The 19,578-nt window shown below is 48.9% G+C and overlaps 1 pseudogene; it reads left to right on the top strand.

Moving 5' to 3' along the window:
* Nucleotides 1–7,850: 7,850 nt before the first annotated feature.
* LOC113622065 (elongation factor 1-alpha, somatic form-like) lies at nt 7,851–19,578 on the top strand (annotated as a pseudogene).

Below are 19,578 nucleotides of genomic sequence, written 5' to 3'. Positions count from 1 at the left end.
ATATATATACTTTTTCAGATTCTTTTCCATTATAGGTTATTACAAGATATTGAATATACTTCCCTGTGCTATACAGTAGGTTCTTACTGGTTATCTATTCTATATATAGTAGTGTGTATCTGTTAATCCCAAACTCCTAATTCATCCCTCCCCTCCCCCTTTCCCCTTTGGTATAGAGGTCACGTTTTTGTACTAGGAGTCAGAGGCCAGAGTCCCTCCTGTTCAAGACAGCATGCAGGCTGGCTTTCAGGGGAATTCAAACTGGTCCTTGCTCTCATACCTGACCCATCTGTCTACAAATGGTGGCATCATTACTCTCCCTCCACCCTCCTTGGTAGGCACCTGTGCAGTTACACCTACATCAACCTCCTCCCCAGAGCCACAGGGAACAGGATAATGGAACCTTGGCATCCCACCCTGGGAAGGGTAAGAATCTTTGCACTAAATATTAAATACATTGGGAGATGGAGCGGCCTCTCATAGCCACTGCCCCCCACACCCCCTCAAAAGAAAACTTAAACTTTTATTTTGAAATAATTATAAACTCAAAGGAAAGTGTAAAAACAGTGCATGGAGACTTGTGTATCCTCACCCAGAATTCCCCTGTGGTGACGTCTTACATAGCTGTAGTACAGTATCTTAGTTCCCTGACCAGAGATTGAACCCATGACCCCTGCAGTGGAAGCATGGAGTCCTAACCACTGGACCGCCAGGGAATTCCCTGTAGTAGAGTACCTAAACTGGGAAATTCACATTACTCCTGCTGCATTACCACTAACTGGTCTACAGATCTTATTCAGTTTTCACCATCTTCTAAAAATTGCACTCATTCGTGTGTATGTGTGTGTAGTTCTACTTTATGCCCTGTATAGGTTCCAGTAATCACCATTACAATCAAGATGCAGAACAGTCCCATCATCACAGTTGCTTTGTCCTATGTCTTGTATTCCTAAACACTCCCACCCTATCCCACCTCCTCACCCCTGTCCCTGTCCCCCTGGCAACCACTGATCTGGTCTTCATCTCCATAGTTGTGTCATGTTAAGAATGTTCTACAGGGCTTCCCTGGTGGTGCAGTGGTTGAGAGTCCACCTGCCGATGCAGGGCACACGGGTTCGTGCCCTGGTCCGGGAAGATCCCACATGCCGCGGAGCCGCTAGGCCTGTGAGCCATGGCCGCTGAGCCTGTGCGTCCGGAGCCTGCGCTCCGCAACGGGAGAGGCCACAACAGTGAGAGGCCTGCATACCGCAAAAAAAAAAAAAAGAATGTTCTACAAATGGAATCACACAGTACGTAATCATTTGGAATTGACTTTTTTTCACTAAGCATAATGCCCTTGAGGTCCATCCGAGTTGTTGCACGTTTCAATAGTTCATTCCCTGGTGTCGCTGAGTCATATTCCGTGTCATGAATGTTTCAGAGTTTTCAGCAATGATTGCATTAAATACATTTTCGACACCTTTCTCTCTTCTCCTTCTGGGACCCCTATAATGTGAAGGTTAGTACACTTGATGTTGTCCCAGATGTCCCTTAAACTGTTCTCATTTTTTTAAATTTGTTTTTCTTTTTGCTGTTCTGATTGGGTGATTTCCATTATTCTATCTTCCAGATCACTTATGCCTTCTTCTGTATGACCTGTTATATGACCTGTTAGTCGGCTGTTAATTCCTTCTAGTGTGTTTTTCACTTCAGTTTTTGTATTCTTCAGTTCTTACTGGTCCTTTTTTAAAAATATTTATTTATTTATTTGGCTGCTCTGGGTCTAAGTTGCAGCACATGGGATCTTCATTGCAGCATGCTGGATCTTTTAGTTGCGGCATGCAAACTCTTAGCTATGGCATGTGGGATCTAGTTCCCTGACCAGGGATCGAACCTGGGCTCCCTGCATTGGGAGCATGGAGCCTTAGCCACTGGACCACCAGGGAAGTCCCTGACTGGTTCTTTTTTTATATTTTCTAGTTTGTTGTTAAAATTCTCACTGTGTTCATCTATTCTTTTCCCTAGTTCAGAGTAGCTTTGAGCCCTTTATCTGGCAAATTATTTATCTCTGTTTCATTAGTTGTTTTTGCAGAGTTTTTTCTTGTTCTTTCATTTGAAACAAATTCTTCTGTCTCTATGAAGTTAGGTGAAACAATTACCTATCCTGATCCTGAAGGGTTGTCCTTGTGTGGGAATGTCCCTCTACAGTCCAGTGGCTTTGGTAGAAGAGCTGGATCTGATGTGAGCATGAGACACATCTCCCCGCAGAGTACCTTAGCAGCTATCACCTTGGTAGGAGGTGGGGCTGGAGGTGGAGAGGCGAGAGCCAGAGCCAGGTGTGAACAGGGGCTGCTATCTGCTCAGTAGACACCACCACCATATCGGGGTGTGGTCAAATCCCAAATTGCTGGAGCAGAAGCCCTGAAGGTCAGGTTCTAGCAGGTTCTGTTCCCTCTCCAGCACCAGCACCTTCTCCCCAGAGGGGAGCAGTGCTGGAGCAAGACGGGCTGGAGCAGGTGCCTGGTGAGGGCTGGGATGCAGGCTGTGATGTTCCCAGCACACCTGTCAGAATTCCAGACCACTCGCAATCTGCCACAGGATTTTTTTAAAGAAAGGAAGAACCTGAAGGAAATACGACAATTTAACGATGATAGTGTCTGGGTGGTTGTAGGATTATGAATAATTTGGTTTTCTTTCTGTATTTCTATAACCGCTATGTTGAATATATATTGCTTTTTTTTTTTTGAAGCCACTACTTCCTTTTTTAAAAATTAATTAATTTATTTATTTTTGGCTGTGTTGGGTCTTCGTTTCTGTGCGAGGGCTTTCTCTAGTTGCGGCGAGCGGCGGGCACTCTTCATCACAGTGCGCGGGCCTCTCACTATCGCGGCCTCGCTTGTTGCGGAGCACAGGCTCCAGACGCGCAGGCTCAGTAGTTGTGGCTCACGGGCCCAGTTGCTCCGCGGCATGTGGGATCTTCCCAGACCAGGGCTCAAACCTGTGTCCCCTGCATTGGCAGGCAGATTCTCAATCACTGCACCACCAGGGAAGCCCTATATATTGCTTTTTTACTGAAGTATAGTTGGTTGACAATATTGTGTTAGTTTCAGGTATACAGAAAAGTGATTCAGCTATATATATTTTTTCAAATTATTTTCCATTATAGGCTATTAGAAGATATTGAATATTGTTTCCCTGTTATACAGCAAATCCTTATTTCTTATCTATTTTATGTATAGTAGCTTATATCTGTTGATCCCATACTCTTAATTATTCCTTCCTCCCTCCCTTCTGTTTTCTCTTTGGTAACCGCAAGTTTGATTTCCATGTCTATGAGTCTGTTTCTGTTTTGTATACAGATTCATTTGTATTATTTTTTAAATTCCACATATAAGTGATATCATATACTATTTTAGTTTCTCTCACTTGTGTACTGCTTTAATAATTAATTAATTTAGTAATTAATTTTTTCAAACCCAAACTTTAGTGTTGAGGGAAAAAAAGACAGACTGTGAAAATGTGTGAAAGACCGAGCTTGGCCTCCCTGTTTTAAATCCTTTCCTGTACCTTCCGTCCTAGATGTAGGGATGATGGAAAGACACTTTAGTTTGATTCTGGATAAAACTTGCCAATTCCATGAGCATTCACTGCATACCTATGGTGTGCCAGGCCCTTTGCTAGGTCCTGGGGGATACAGAGATGACTGAGCCATGGTCCTTGCCCTGGAAGACCTCATAATGGAGTCTCCAGTATTGGCTTTTCTTAGAGCTAGAAGCAGTTTTATCTAGAGGCTGAAGCCTTAGACCAAACCAAAGTGTCCAAAGGTGGCATTAAAAGAATCAGCAAGTCAGTGGGAAAAGGCCTTTGGGAGAAGGAAAGGGAGAAAAAAGGGGGAGTAGTTGGTGATGTTTTAAAAGAGGAACCCCAGACCTCCCTGGTGGCGCAGTGGTTAAGAATCCACATGCCAATGCAGGGGACACAGATTGGAGTCCTGGTCCAGGAAGATCCCACATGCCGTGGAGCAACTAAGCCCATGTGCCCCAGCTACTAAGCCTGCGCTCTACAGCCTGTGAGCCACAACTACTGAGCCCGTACGCCACAACTACTGAAGCCCGCGCCCCTAGAGCCTGTGCTCTGCAACAAGAGAAGCCATCGCAATGAGAAACCCACGCACCGCAGCGATGTGTAGCCCCCGCTCACCGCAATGAAGACCCAATGCAGCCAAAAATAAAATGTAAATAAATAAATAAATTTATTTTTTTAAAAAAAGAGGAACCCGAAGCAGCAAATTGCTTGCTCTGGTCTGAATGCTTCTGTTGTTGAGATCTGAATGTGTGATGCGATGGTATTAGGAGATCTGGCCTTTGGGGACTGCGCCCTTATAAAAGAGGCCTGAGAGAGCTCCCTTGCCCCCTCCACCATGTGAGGACACAACAAGAAGTCAGCCCCCCAGAAGAGGGCCCTCCCCCAACCATGCTGGCATCCTAACCTCAGACTTCCAGCCTCCAGAACTGTGAGAAATAAATTTCTATTGTTTTTAAGCCATGCAGTCTGTAGTGTTTTGTTATAGCAGCCTGAACTAAAACACTGCCGATGGTGGAGTTTCTGGGGTGATGATAGGCTGGTGCAGAGAAGGACCCTCAGGGACAGTTAAGTCACTACCAACCTCCCTTTGGCAAAAAGCCCAGTCCAGTGCTTTTAAAAACCCAGATACTGGAAAACCCCTTAAGAGGTAAAATGAAATTTCTGACCCATTTGGGGAGGTGGTCAGCAAATAATCAGCATGTTAAAACCATTGATTAGACACTTATTGACATATTTCTACAGGTTAATGCCATACAACAAACAGGCATTCCTGCAGCAAAATCATTTTACAGCTCACATGATGTTCACAATAATCCTGTGAGGACGGCTATCACCATCCTTCCCTTACCGATGAGATAATGGGGTTCAGAGAGGTCAAGTGACCTGCCCAAGTTCACACAGCCATGAGGTGGTAGAGCTGCGACTTGGGGCCTGGTCTTTGGATCCTAAAGCCAGTTTCCTTCCCAGCACTCCACAGAGAGTCTCAGAAACCTGAGCTGAAAGGCCAGAGATGGGTGAGAAATATAACTGTCCCTAGTAGATAGGGTAGGAGGTCTCCGGAAGAAAAGAACCAGATATAGAGAAGCCACTTTAGGCCTAACCCTTTTTCTCTTTTAATATTTATTTATTATTTGGCTGAGTCTTAGTTGAGGCACACAGGATCTAGTTCCCTGACCAGGGATCGAACCCAGGCCCCCCCACATTGGGAGCATGGAGTCTTAACCACTGGACCACCAGGAAAGTCCCAGGCCTAACCCATTTTGTGATCTAAGCTTGGCCACAATGCTTGCCCTTGAACAGGTCTCAGTAATACTGATCTTAAGGGAACAGACAAGAGAAGTAACAAGAGCAAAGATAATAAATCAGTTGTAAAGACTCCCAGTTCTGTTTCAATGGTAAATATTAGCCTGAAGCACTGTCTTGAGCTGTTTGCAGAATTTAAACCCTCTCAACCATGAGATCAACTGGAACCTAAGGAATGATGATGCTGACCTTTGCTGACCCTCAGGACTTCAGCCAACTAAAGCTTGGACTCTGTCAACCTTTCCCCCAATTCTATGCTGAGTTCTCCTCTGCTCAAGCCCCCTCATGAATATGCATGTACCCTCAGCTTAAAAATTCCCCAGTTTTGCTGCTCCAGGAGACACCGCCTTGGGAGGTGTTCTCCTTACTCGCTGCGAGTGACAAATCCGTCTCCCGTTCCTTGGCTTTGTTGTGTCTTTTGGCTCAACATCCAACGAGAGGTGAACCCAGTTTTCGGGTAACATTAGGGCCTCACTTTACCTTTTATGAACTTGTGGGAGTTAACAGCCAAAAATTTCTGTTCACATAAGAAGATGCAAAATAATTAGTAAACAGCAAAGCTTAGATGAAGTTGAAATTAATTACATCATCCAACCACCCACTCACAAATCCTTTCTCTACCACCACCTGTATCCAAGAGGAAGGACCAGAATTGGTCATGTCATCAGCAAAGGGTTTAGTAACAGCCCCTCAGCTGTCCCCAGCTCCCAATCGCCCTGGTTGTAAGAATATTTTTCTCTGCGGTTTGTGGTTAGAGCGCCCCCATGTGTTTCTACTTCGCCTTAAGTCTTTTAAAGCAGGGGTCCCCAACCCACCCCCCGCCCCCAGCCATGGACCAGTACCAGTCCATGGCGTGTTAGGAACAGGGCTGCATAGCAGGAGGTGAGCGGCGGGCATCTGCCACTCTCCATCGCTCACATTACCGCCTCAACCCCCCCACCCCCAGAGTCAGTGGAAAAATTGTCTTCCATGAAACTGGTCCCTGGTGCCAAAAAGGTTGGGGACCGCTGTTTTAAAGGACCTACTGTATTGCCAGCATCCTGTGGATTTATAGTGGGGGGAGGGGTGCCGTATCTCCTAGAATCACCACAACACTGAGAGGTAGTTGGAAACCTGGGCTCAGAGGGGCTGGAGGACCACAGGAGGAGAGTGGTAAAGCCAGGGTTCTAATCCAGTTAGGCCAGCGTGTTCTTTCTGCCACCTTTCCCTGCATCACACTGGTCTCCGGGCACAGAGTCAGGTCCTCAGGAGCTGATGTGTGGATGGTTCCAAACGCTGGCATTGTGCGGGCCTCACACTCCAGTCCAGTAGCTCTGACCCTTAAGCCTGGGGGCAGCCCTTCCCTCAGGGGAGAGAGACCCCTCCAGCTCATCTTCCCCTCCAGGTCCCACCCTCGATATTCACTTAGTGACCCACTCCCGGAGGCTGGGACCCCAGAGATGAACAAGGCTGTGGCTGCAGTCACGTCCCTTCCTCCCTTCCTTCCTTCAGACGTTAATTCGCTGAGAGGTAGAGCCATGCTCTGGCTAAGATGCTGGGGTCAGACAACCTGTGCTCCAACCCTCGTTCTGCTACTTTCTCACCGGTGGTCCTGCCCCTGAGCCTCAGCATCCTCGCTCTTCAGAGAGAGTTAGTAGCAGCATAAAGGGGATGGTGCACACAGGGCTCTGGGGGCAGGGCCCGGAAGGCGGTAGTCGGCGATTCTGCATTTACTCAACAAACTCAGGGTTTGCAATGGGTCGGGCTCTGTGCTGGCTGGAGACAGGAATGAATCCATTTGCTTCTTGAGGCCCAGGACAACCCAGGAGGCAGATATGTAAAAAGCTAGAGCTCCCACCCTTTCCCATACACACGCCTGAACGCCCAGGGACAGCAAGTACAGGACCGCCTCCGGACCCCAGGTTCCTTCCTTCACCTCCCATCCTCAGGCCTGCCTTTGACCCTTGGGCCATCTCTTAGTGCCCAACCTGGCATTGGGAGTGGTGGGGAGAGGGTGTCGTTCAGCATCTCAAAGCCCACAGATGCCTCCTTTTGGTGGGCAGCGGGCTCATCCCCTCCCCTCCTGAAACATGACAGCCCACCCCCTGAGAGCTGGGCCCTGGGTTTTTCCCACATGGTCCAGAGGACCAGTGGGAGCCAGTGGGGATGTGGGGATGCAAGAGGCAGGCATGGGATGTGGGCTGTAAAAGGGGGTGGGGCTGGGCACCCGGTGGGTCAGCTCTAGATGCCAAGAAGCACCAGGGGCTCCTCCTGACTCAGGAGGTAGACATGACCCCCTTGGAGCTGGGGGAGAGACCAGAGCAGCCTCCCCGGGTGCGAGGTGTTGGGGAGGCCCCCTTCCCCTTCCTTCCTGGCCAACTGTTTTCCTCTCCTGTCTCAACCTCTGCTGGCCCAGTCCCAGGGAAGGTGAGCTAGGGGCAGGGGCCCTGAGCACACCTGTCCTTCTCTCTCCCAGCAGCTCCCAGCATGGGCAAGAGATCAACATCGTGGTCATCGGCCACGTGGACTCGGGCAAGTCCACCACAAATGAGCGTCTTATACAAATGCGGGGGTGTCAACAAGAGGACCATCAAAAGGTTTGAGAAGGAGGCCTCCGAGTTGAGGCTGCTGTGCCTGAGTGCCCCCCACCCCCTTTCCGGCCTTGGTTTCCCTGGGAGGGAGCCCTTATGCTGGGGGAGGGCACAGCCCGCTCCCGCTGAGCACCCGCTGGGCTGGTAGGTGCTTTTCTTAACCATTCCAGGCAGGTGCTGTGGCTGCCATTTTCCAGGCGAGGAAATGAGGCTCGGGAAGGTTAAACAGCTCGCCTGAAGGTGGCGCCAAGGTTTAAATTCAAGTGTGCCACACTGTATCTCAGGAGGTAAAGCTGCATCCCCATTTAAAAGGGGGAAAAGGGGCTTCCCTGGTGGCGCAGTGGTTGAGAGTCCGCCTGCTGATGCAGGGGACACGGGTTCGTGCCCCGGTCCGAGAGGATCCCACATGCCGCGGAGCGGCTGGGCCCGTGAGCCATGGCCGCTGAGCCTGCGCGTCCGGAGCCTGTGCTCCGCAACGGGAGAGGCAACAACAGTGAGGCCCGCGTACCGCAAAATAAATAAATAAAAAATAAAAGAGGGAAAAGGATTCATTGGCCGTGCATCTATTATGGATGTTGAGGCAGCCCCTGGAACTGTTGGTCACACACCATTGTGCCACACGACCAGCTCAGTAACTGTGTGGGTGCTGTAGGGGCCCAGGGCAGGGATAATGAACACGGCCTGGGAGGCCCTGAAGGCTTCCCAGAGGAAGGGACCCCCTCTGAGTCTTGAGGGAATGAGGAGGGTATCCACGGGCCACGAGGAGACCAGAACAGCAGGTCAGAGCACCTCAGGTGGGGTGCGATTGACGAAAGGGGGACATGGGCCTTGACAGCCCTGCTAAGGAGTCTAGCCACTGTCACTGCAGCCACTAAAGGACTGCAAGCACGGGAATGACGGGGTCAGACAAGTCTTTTAGGCAGAGCACACTGGGGGCAGCAAAGGGACAACAGACCAAAGGGCCCAACACTGTGGTCTGGGAAGCCAGTCAGCAGGTTGTCGCAGCTGAACAGGTGAGCAAGAATCCTGGCCTGGGATCAGGCAGCAGCAGTGGCATGGAGAGTAATGGATGGAGTCCAGGGGCGCAGAGGTACGGGATCCACAGAACTTAGGGGTTAGCTCTAGGGAAGGGGGTGAGGGAAGAAGAGGAATTCCTGGCTTGAGAAAGTGGATGGTTGGTGAATACCAGAGGCGGAGCTGGTCTGGGTCTGAACGAGTCTGCTCTAGATGTGTGACACTTGAGGTGTCCACGGGGCAGCTGTATATTGACGTCTGGAGCTCGGGAGGGAAGCCCAGGTTGGAGACTAGACCACAGGAGTAAGCAGGGCACACGCTGTGGGAAAGGGTAAGGGACAGAGCCCTGGGATGGGTGGAGAAAGAGAAGCCCATGCAGGAGAATGAGAATGGAGGGCCAGGGAGGTGGGTGGAAAACCTTGGAGAAAGTTGAAGAAGCATGTCAACAAGATGGGAGGGTTCTGAGAACCAGCTGCTGCAGAGGCATAAATAAGGAGGATTGAAAAAAGACAGTAATTAACAGGGCATACATTTGTGCCATCGGCTACATAGATCCCGTTTTCCTACTCTTGGCTTCCAGAGGTGCCGTCAGTTGCTGTGGAGCCACTTATGTGGCAGGGGCCAGTCAGGAAAGCTATAGAACCCTGAGAAAAGACGGGCTGGCCCAGAGCCAGTATGGTGGAGCATAACCGAGAAGTTCATGGAGAAACAAATGACCGGATGTGGTGGTTCTCAAGTTTTTGGGTCTTAGAAACCCTTTATACTCTTACAGGGACCCCAAAGAGTTTTTGTTTATGTCAATTAGACATATCTACATTTACCGTATTCAAAATTAAAACTGAGTTTTTAGGGCTTCCCTGGTGGCGCAGTGGTTGAGAGTCCGCCTGCCGATGCAGGGGACACGGGTTCGTGCCCCGGTCCGGGAGGATCCCACATGCTGCGGAGCGGCTGGGCCCGTGAGCCATGGCCGCTGAGCCTGCGCGTCCGGAGCCTGTGCTCCGCAATGGGAGAGGCCACAACAGTGAGAGGCCCGCGTACCGCAAAAAACAAAAACAAAAACAAAAACAAAAAACTGAGTTTTTAAAATATTTAATTCATTTAAAAATAACAGTATGGGGACTCCCCTGGTGGTGCAATGGTTAGGAATCCACCTGCCAGTGCAGGGGACACGGGTTCGAACCCTGGTCCGGGAAGATCCCACATGCCGCGGAGCAACGAAGCCTGTGTGCCGCAACTACTGAGCCTGCGAGCCACAACTACTGAGCCTGCGCCACAACTACTGAAGCCCGTGCGCCTAGAGCCCGTGCTCCGCAACAGGAGAAGCCACCGCAATGAGAAGCCCGCGCACCGCAACAAAGAGTAGCCCCCGCTCGCCGCAACTAGAGAAAGCCCGCGCACAGCAACGAAGATCCAAGGCAGCCAAAAATAATAAATAAATAAATCTATTTTTAAAAAAATAACAGTGATAAACCCCTTACATATTAAATAAATATCATAGTTTTGTGTTTGAAAAGTAACTATTTTTCAAAACAAAAAAATCTTAGAGCGGTGGCATTGTTTTACATTTTTTGCAGGTATCATTAATGTCTGGCTTAACGGCAGACAGCTGGATTCTCTTATCAGCTTCTGCATTAAATCTGTTGCAATTTCATGTCATGTAGCCTCTAAAAAACACAGCTAGAGGACCTGGAACCACTCTTTGAGAACTGCTTATCTAATGTATATTCTAAACTGTGGGAGACTTTATACAAGTTCCTAAGTCAGGACACCTGGGTTCTAGTCCTATCTCCTAATAAACTAATTCATTTTCTTGAAGAATCCACCTGGTCTCTGGATTCTCCTGATCTCCACTCTGCCTTCAGGGCCTAGCACAGCACTTAGAACTGAAATGAACAAATGTTCAGGGTCTCCCAGCTGGCAAGAGGCAGAGCACACCCTAGACTAACATGGTAACCTGTATATGCTACAGAATTTTTAGTAGCCTCATTTTCACCAGTGCTGAAAGAAATTCAACTTACCCAGGATCCCAGGGGTAATTCTCAGTCACAGCTACCATTTAACACAGGGTAATGGTTAAGAGCATGAACTTTAGTGTCAGATGCCTTGGGTTCAAATCCTGCCTCTGCTGCTTATTACCTGTGTGACCCTGAGCTAGTCAGTTCATTTCTCTATTATGTCATCTGTAGAATGGAGGTACTAAAACTTCACTGAATCGCTGTGAGAATTCAATGAGATAATCCATGTTAAGTACTAAAAACAGCACCAGGTACATGGTCAGCATTACATACATGTTTACTGCTGTTAATTCAAGGCTCACTGTGGCCCTGGGTCATTCTGACTCTAAAACTTGCTCTGAAAGAAAAACTTAATTGTACAAGTAATACATTCTATTATTTTAAAAATTCAAAGGCATCTCCATACACTGCCCTGTTACTGTCTCCTCTGACTCTCAGCTTACTTGGGAACTTTCTTCTTGGTTGGTAGGCAGATTTGGAAGGCAGAGTGACCCTGGGGTTTTCCCTCCCACTCCTGGCCCAGATGGGCAAAGGCTCCTTCAAGTACACCTGGGTGCTGGACAAGCTGAAGGTGAAGCGGGGGCATGGCACACCACTGACATCTCCCTGTGGAAGTTCGAGACCAAGACACACTACATCACCAACATCAATGTTCCGGGTCACAGGGACTTCATCAAGAACGTGATCATGGGCATCTCGCAGGTACCACCAGGGGGGGCTGTCTGCTCTGCCATGGGGGCCCTGCTATGGGGATGGGCAGTGGTTGTTCTAGGACAGGTCTGAGTTGGACCTTCCTCTCTGTCCCTCAGGCCAGGCAGACTGCACTGTGCTGACTGTGGCAAGCGGTGTAGGCGAGTCTGAGTCTGGCGTTGTCAAGAACAGGCAGACCCATGATTATGCACAGCTGGCCTATACACTGGGCGTGAAGCAGCTCATGGTGGCGGTCAACAAGATGGACATCACAAAGCCTCCTCACTGTAGGACGCGCTTTGAGGAAATCAGCAAGGAGGTGAAGGCCTCTCTCAAGAAGATCGGTTACAACACTAAGGCTGTTGTCTTTGTGCCCATCTGAGGCGGACTTGGGGACAACATGACAGAACCCAGCACAAAGGTGAGGGCGAATGGGGGCAGGGCCAATTACATGAGACTTTCCAACTCAAATCTTTGGGCTTTTCCTAGAATATAATACCTAGGATTTAGAGTGTGCTTCTAGGCCAGTCACTGTGAGTGATCTCCATCACCATGGGATACATGATTTGATTCCCATTTTACAGAGGAACAAACAGAGGTAACTCAAGACTACATGACTAGTAAGCATAGAGCTTCACTGTCCAATATGGTAGCCACTGATTATATGTGGCTATTTAAATGATTAAATCAAATAAACGCACTTCCTTAGTTGCATTAGCTACACTTCAATTGCCCAACAACCATATGTGGTTACCATATTGGACAGTGAAGTTATGAAATATTTGTCACTGCAGAAAGTTCTATTGGGTAGTGTTAGCAGAGTCTAGAATTCTAGCCCATGCTCGCTGCGTCTAAGCTATCCTACCTCTCAGGATGGGTTAGACGCAGTTATGGGGGCAATATAAATGTCTAAGATATAGTCACTGTGCCCGTGGATCCCAGAATCTGGTAGGGTTTAACATTCCTAGATGAGTGTCACCCTACTAAGGAAGTCTAGCTCTAGCATCAGACGTGGGTTCAAGCTCCATTTCCATCCCTTGCCCACAGTAAAGGGACGAGGGAGGTATTAATACTCTGGGACTTAGGACTCACTTCATGGGGTTGTGGGAATTACCTGGGAGATTCCACATGGGCAACTGTTCACACAAACAGTTGGCGCTCAAGCGCTAACTGCTACTACTTACTGCATTTGCCTAAAGCCTACCTTTTCTACAACTGACTTGAGGATTCTTAAGCTTTTGCTCCCCGTGTACATAGCTATCTTTTTCTGACTATAAAAGTAATGTCTAACATTTTACAAGGAGCATTTCATGCAGATATGAAGCATAAACTGCAATCCCATGGCTTAACAGATAACTTAGTTTTCATGTAGTTCTTTCTCGACGTTCACAGCTGGACTCAAACTAAATATAATATTCTATAACACTTCTAATTTTTAAAATTTCCTTGCCATTTAAACATGTTCAGGGGGCTTCCCTGGTGGCGCAGTGGTTGAGAGTTCGCCTGCCAATGCAGGGGACATGGGTTCGTGCCCCAGTCCGGGAAGATCCCACATGCCGCGGAGTGGCTGGACCCGTGAGCCATGGCCGCTGAGCCTGTGCGTCCGGAGCCTGTGCTCTGCAGTGGGAGAGGCCACGACAGTGAGAGGCCCACGTACCGCAAAAAAACAAAAACAAAAACAAAAAAACATGTTCAGAGGCTTCCCTGGTGGTCCAGTGGTTAAGACTCCATGCTCCCAATGAGGGGGCCCAGGTTTGATCCCTGGTCAGGGAACTAGATCCCACATGCTGCAGCTAAGAGCCCCCTTGCTGCAACTAAAAGATTCTGTATGACAGCTAAAGATCCCACATGCCGCAACTAAAAAAGAACCTGCATGCCATAACTAAAGATGCCGCATGTCACAGTGAAGATCCCGCGTGTTGCAACTAAGACCCAGCACAACTAAATAAATAACTATTTTAAACATGTTCAATAGTTAATGGGTGTGTTTTGTATTGAATCTCAAAATACAGTATTTTGTTTAGCCATATCCATTATTAAATGAAAATGGTGATTAATAATAGAAGAAATTACTGTGTGACAGATACCAGACTAATCAATTTACACATACAGAACCCTATGAAGAAGGCATTTTATTCCCATGTGAAATAAGAAAACTGGAACACAGTTAAGGAATAGCCCAAGGGCACAAGCTTCTAAGAATACTGTTTCTAATTTTATTTAAAATTGCCATAAGCATTTAGGTAAATAAATCTTTGCATGTGTCCTCAATAACTTAATTAGTAAAATCTCTAACGAAACAAAGGGTAGGCATTATTTTGGAGTCTTCTGACATATCCTGCCCAATTGCCCTTGAGAAAGATTAGAACTGCCATTGGCAATGTGTTCCTTTGGACCGTATTTGAACTTCTGCACACAGGGCACTGTGCTTGGTGCTAAGGGTACCACAGTGAATAAGAAGCAGCTCTGGGCTTCCCTGGTGGCGCAGTGGTTGAGAGTCTGCCTGCCGATGCAGGGGACACGGGTTCGTGCCCCGGTCCAGGAAGATCCCGTATGCCGCGGAGTGGCTAGGCCCGTGAGCCATGGCCGCTGAGCCTGCGCGTCCGGAGCACGCAACGGGAGAGGCCACAACAGTGAGAGGCCCGCGTACCGCTAAGAAAAAAAAAAAAGAAGCAGCTCTGCTCACAGCACTCACAGTCGTGTGTGTGTGTGTGTGTGTGTGTGTGTGTGTGTGTGTGTGTGTGTGTAGTGGGGAATAATATCGTGTATGATGACAAGTGCTGAGAAAAATCTAAAAGGTAAAGGGACAAGGTAAGAGTGCGTTAGTGGTAAAGGGGGACTCATCTAAAATGACAAATCTGAAGTTTTTGATGTCTGTTTCCCCACACCGACTTTTTTGTTTGTTTTTTGCTGCGTTGGGTCTTAGTTGCTGCACGCGGGCTTTTCTCTAGTTGTGGCAAGTGGGGGCTGCTCTTCATTGTGGTGCGTGGGCTTCTCACCGTGGTGGCTTCTCTTGTTGCAGAGCATGGGCTCTAGGCACACGGACTTTAGTAGTTGCAGCACGCGGGCTCAGCAGTTGCAGCACGTGGGCTCTAGGCATGCGAGCTTCAGTAGTTGTGGCACGTGGGCTCAGTAGTTGTGGCTTGCAGGCTCTAGAGCGCAGGCTCAGCAGTTGTGTCGCACGGGCTTAGTTGCTCTGCAGCACATGGGATCTTCCCGGACCAGGGATAAACCCGTGTCCGCTGTATTGGCAGGCGGATTCTTAACCACTGTGCCACCAAAGAAGTCCCACCCACACCCTGAGTTTTGTTACACATTTCAGCCAGTAAGATAAGGGAGTTTCATGCTCATGTCCTTTTGAGCATTTATTAGGCACCTACCATGTTCTAGATGCTAAAAGAACAAAGCATGCAGCCAGTGGACTAGATGGTAGACTTGGAGTTTAGACTCAGCTCTCAAATACCTGTAACACTGAACTCCTCGGTTTCCCCAGCTTTAAGATGGAGCTGATGCCAATCTCAAAGGCTGTGCAGGTCTGTGAGTTGGCACAGAGATAAGTGAGTTGCCAAGTTCATCAAATTAATTGAAGAGCTCATCCTCATTGAGGAGGCTGGTGTTTGATAAGGAGGTAGCCTCATTATCAACTCCTGGTTTAGCCATCTGCCAGTCATTGGTCCTTTGGCAACCTAATTTGACCCTCAATTACCCCCTCTGGAAAAAGAAGGGATACTTTTATTTTTTTTACAAGTTTGAATTATTTATACAAAATTGCTTATTAAATTTTTTCAAAGCCTCCTACCTCTCCCCCCTCCCCCATCCTCTATAGGATCTGAGTGTTAATAGAAATGGTAGCCTTCTTCCTTGGGCCACTAATTTTTGAGTCCATGAGGCGAGATGTATTCTGTGTGGCTTTTGTGCTGCATAGCTTTGCTTCTCTTCCATGGAAGAAGGCTTCCTTGACTGGAGCCTCCTTCCCCATCCACCGAAACCTTCCCTGATGCCCCTTCCCCACCCTTTCACCCATGGCACTTGTTGCCTCTTCCCCTTCTGAGAGTCTCACTAAGAACTGAGAGTTCACAGAGCTTGCTGTGAGTGCCCTCAGGGCCAGGGCACCTACCCTCTCTACAGTGCTGTGGTAGGGGCCGGTGTTTCCTTTGATACAGGTGGGACGCTGAAGTTCCGAAGCCTAGACGTTTGCTCAAGGACCTACGGCTGAAAGGAGGCACTTCATCAGGATCCCAATTGTCTGCCTGACCTATAAGGTCCAAGTGCTGACCAGCTCTTGGTCAGCCCACCTGGCCCTTAATATCAACCACCTTGATTCTTTCTGTATGTCCTCTGTCCTGGATTTCCAGTTAACTGATATATCTTTGAAGGCAAAGATGATGTCTCTGATGAGCTTTGGGTAGGGTTTTTAGAGGAGTAAAGACAATGTCTGCTTAAAAGGCCTGCATACAATGCACTGTCATACTGAAAGTCCTCTTCCCAGAAGGTCTTTTACTCAATACTGTGCCCTTGCTTATAAGTCTGCTTCCTTGGGGAGCATCTTAGTCTTTAGAAGGTATGAGCGTTAGAGTATCTGAGTCTTGTTTTCCTCCTTATTACTAATGTTTACTTAACTTTGCTGAACATTAACAAGTCCTTTCTCTTCTCTGGACCTCAGTTTCCCCATCTGTATAATGAGCAGATGGAATGGGATATAAGGGCTATTCAGATTCTAGGAATCTCTGCTTCCTAAAACGTATGGGCTCAACTCAGGGGAAATGCCTGCGAGATGTGGAGTAATTGCCACCGTTTAGGGGGCACGTAGTACGTATCAGGTATTGTGCTTGGTGGACTGAGTGTGGTCTTTTGTGTCTTTACACTGGTCTGCCAGTAGGCAGTGATATTGCCGTTTCACAGATGAGGAAGCCCAGGCTCAGAATGCTTAAAGAAATTCCTTGAGATCCCATGTTAAGTGCGGGCTGGTACCTGGGACAGACAGGCTTTCCCAGGGCTGAGTAAGGTGGACATGTGGTTGCTTTTCCAGATGCCCTGGTTCCGAAGCTAGAAAATTATCAGGAAGGAGGGGAACGTGGTAGGCACGAAGCTACTAGAAGCGCTGGACTCCATCATGCCGCCTGCCTGCCCTGCAGACAAGCCCCTGCGGCTGTCCCTGCAGGATGACTGGGGGTGAGCACATGCTGGGTGGGGGTACTTGAGGTTGAGGGCCCACTAGGGTCTGGTTTCTCTGTCCCTTCAGGTATTGGCACCATGCCCGTGGGCCAAGTAGAAACTGGCATCTTTGCCCCCTGCATCATCACCACCAAGGTCAAGTCCGTGGAGATGCACCGCAAGGCCCTGGCTGAGCCCCTGCCTGGTGACAACATGGGCTTCAATGTGAAGAACGTGACCTTAAAGGACATCAGGCAGGGCAACGTGGCAGGGGACAGCAAGAATGACCCACCCTTAGAGATGGGAGCTTCCTCTCCCAGGTGAGAAAGCCCACTTACGGGTGTCCTCCTGAAGTGGCCATACCGTCCTGAGAGCAGGATGGGTCACTGGGTCATTCAGGAAGTGGTCACTGAGCACAGGCTCCATGCTGGGTTCTTGTCAGCAGTGTAGGTACAGTCAGTCTGGGTTAGTACCCTGACTCCGCAGTGTATTTGCTGTTTGCCCTTGAAGGAGATGGTGCATTTTGGTGACCTGGTTAATTTCCAAAGGATGCTCTTGATGCCTTAAAGCAGGAGTTCTCAAACCCAATGCATTAGAAATCACTGGGGAAGTGTTTCAAAACTTCAGATTCCTAGGGCTTCCCTGGTGGCGCAGTGGTTGAGAGTCCGCCTGCCGATGCAGGGGACACGGGTTTGCGCCCCGGTCCAGGAAGATCCCACATGCCGCCGAGCGGCTGGGCCCGTGAGCCATGGCCGCTGAGCCTGCGCGTCCGGAGCCTGTGCTCCGCAACGAGAGAGGCCACAGCAGTGAGAGGCCCGCGTACCGCAAAAAAAAAAAAAAAAAAAAAAAATTCAGATTCCTAGAACTCTCCCTAGTGGTTCTGATTCAGTAGGTTTGTGTGGAACCTGGGAAGCTGTATGCTTGGACCTCTCCGGTGTTTCCTTGACCCAGAGTCAGAATATGAAGCCCTTTCTTTTTTCTTTTTCGTTCAATTTGGCCGCGCTGCGCGCCGCGTGGGATCTTAGCTCCCTTTACAAACCCGCACCCCCTGCCGTGGAAGCGCGAGTCTTAACCGCTGGACCGCCAGGGAAGCCCCATGAAACCCTTTCTTAATGCAATGTCTAGCACATTCTTCTTCTTTCTTTAAAAAATTAATTAATTAATTTAGTTTTGGCTGCGTCGGGTCTTTGTTCCTGCCCACAGGCTTTCTCTAGTTGCGGCGAGCGGTTACTCTTCATTGCCGTGCACGGGCTTCTCATTGCGGTGGCTCCTCTCGTTGCAGAGCACGGGCTCTAGGCGCTTGGGTTCAGTAGTTGTGGCATGTGGGCTTAGCTACTCTGAGGCATGTGGGATCTTCCCAGACCATGGATCGAACCTGTGTCCCCTGCATCGGCAGGCGGATTCTTAACCACTGTGCCACCAGGGAAGTCCCTGGCACATTCTTCTTTGTGCATGTGGAGGCTAGGACTACCTTGCAGTGATCTTGGGATTATTAAACGTGGTGATGTATAAAACAGCTGACCTGGGGCCACCTAACAAGTTAAGTAGCTATTATTATAATCCATTTTTCTAAAAGGTGGGGGGAAGTGGTACACATAATCATATCTATCACTCATAGACATCATTTATACCCAGCTCTGCCACTTCCCCGCTGTGAAATTTTGGGTTACATCGGCTCCCTGCTGTGAAAATTAAAGTGAAATGAATGACATTTGCTTTGCACGGAACTTGGCATACCCTATAAACATTCAAATATTCACTGTAATTTAAAATGTGTCCAAGGCAGCTGACCCCTTAGCTGGTTAGAGCCACCTCCTTTGAAGGAGGCTTGGCTAATACCCTCCTCATCCCCCGTCCCCCCCACTTCCCCCCAGTTCCAGGTGATCATCCTCAACCATCCCGGCAGCATTGCAGCTGGCTACTCACCAGCTCTGGACTGCCACAGCGCCCATCACCTGCAAGTTTGCAGAGCTGAGAGAGAAGCTTGACCGGCACTCAGGCAAGAAGCTGGAAGACAGCCCTAAAGCCCTGAAGTCCGGGGAGGCAGGCATCACCCAGATGACGCTGAGCAATCCCATGTGCATGGAAAGCTTCCCTGAGTACCCACCCCTTGGTAAGGCCCAACAGCAACTGGCTACCGGGGCTGCTACCTCCTCCTCCCAGCTCCAGGGAGCCAGTTGCACACCTGAGCTAGGAAGCAGAACCTGGTCAGAGGATCTGAGTACCAGGTTAGAAGGGCCCAGAAAGGGAAAGCAGCTTGCCTAGTGTCACAACAGGAAGGCAGGGGCCACTTTAGAGCCTTGCTAACTCAAAGTGTGGTCCGTGCACCAGCAGCATGGGCATCCCCTGGGAGTTGGTTAGAAATGCAGAATCTCAGGCTCCATCCAGACCTGCTGAATTCAAATCTTCATTTTAACAAGATCTCCAGGTAACTGAGGTGCACATCAAAGTCTGAGAAGCACTGACCTAGAGAAGGTGAACAGTAAGGAGATGAGTAGGGACTTTTTTTCCTTCCACTACTCTCTGGTGCAGTGGTTTTCAAACCTAGTGGATTACCAGAACTACTGATGGAGCCTATTAAACCCAAAGGCTCAGATTCCCCAATCTCTTAGACTCCCCAGTTATCTTAGGCATGACTGCGCTTGAAGCACAAGAACTTTCTGAACTCAGTACACAGGGAATGGCACTTCCTATTCTGTGCTAGGCTCTGTGCTAAACGTTAGGCTGTCAGGGTCACCAAAGCCGTGGAGAAAAAAGCAGCTACGTGA

The sequence above is a fragment of the Aethalodelphis obliquidens genome, unplaced genomic scaffold, assembly GCF_003676395.1.
Source record: "Aethalodelphis obliquidens isolate GAN/ISIS:26980383/991018 unplaced genomic scaffold, ASM367639v1 scaffold9, whole genome shotgun sequence".
NCBI lineage: Eukaryota > Metazoa > Chordata > Mammalia > Artiodactyla > Delphinidae > Aethalodelphis > Aethalodelphis obliquidens.
The sequence above is the reverse complement of the archived record's forward strand: the minus strand, read 5'-3'. Positions and strand labels throughout refer to the sequence as shown.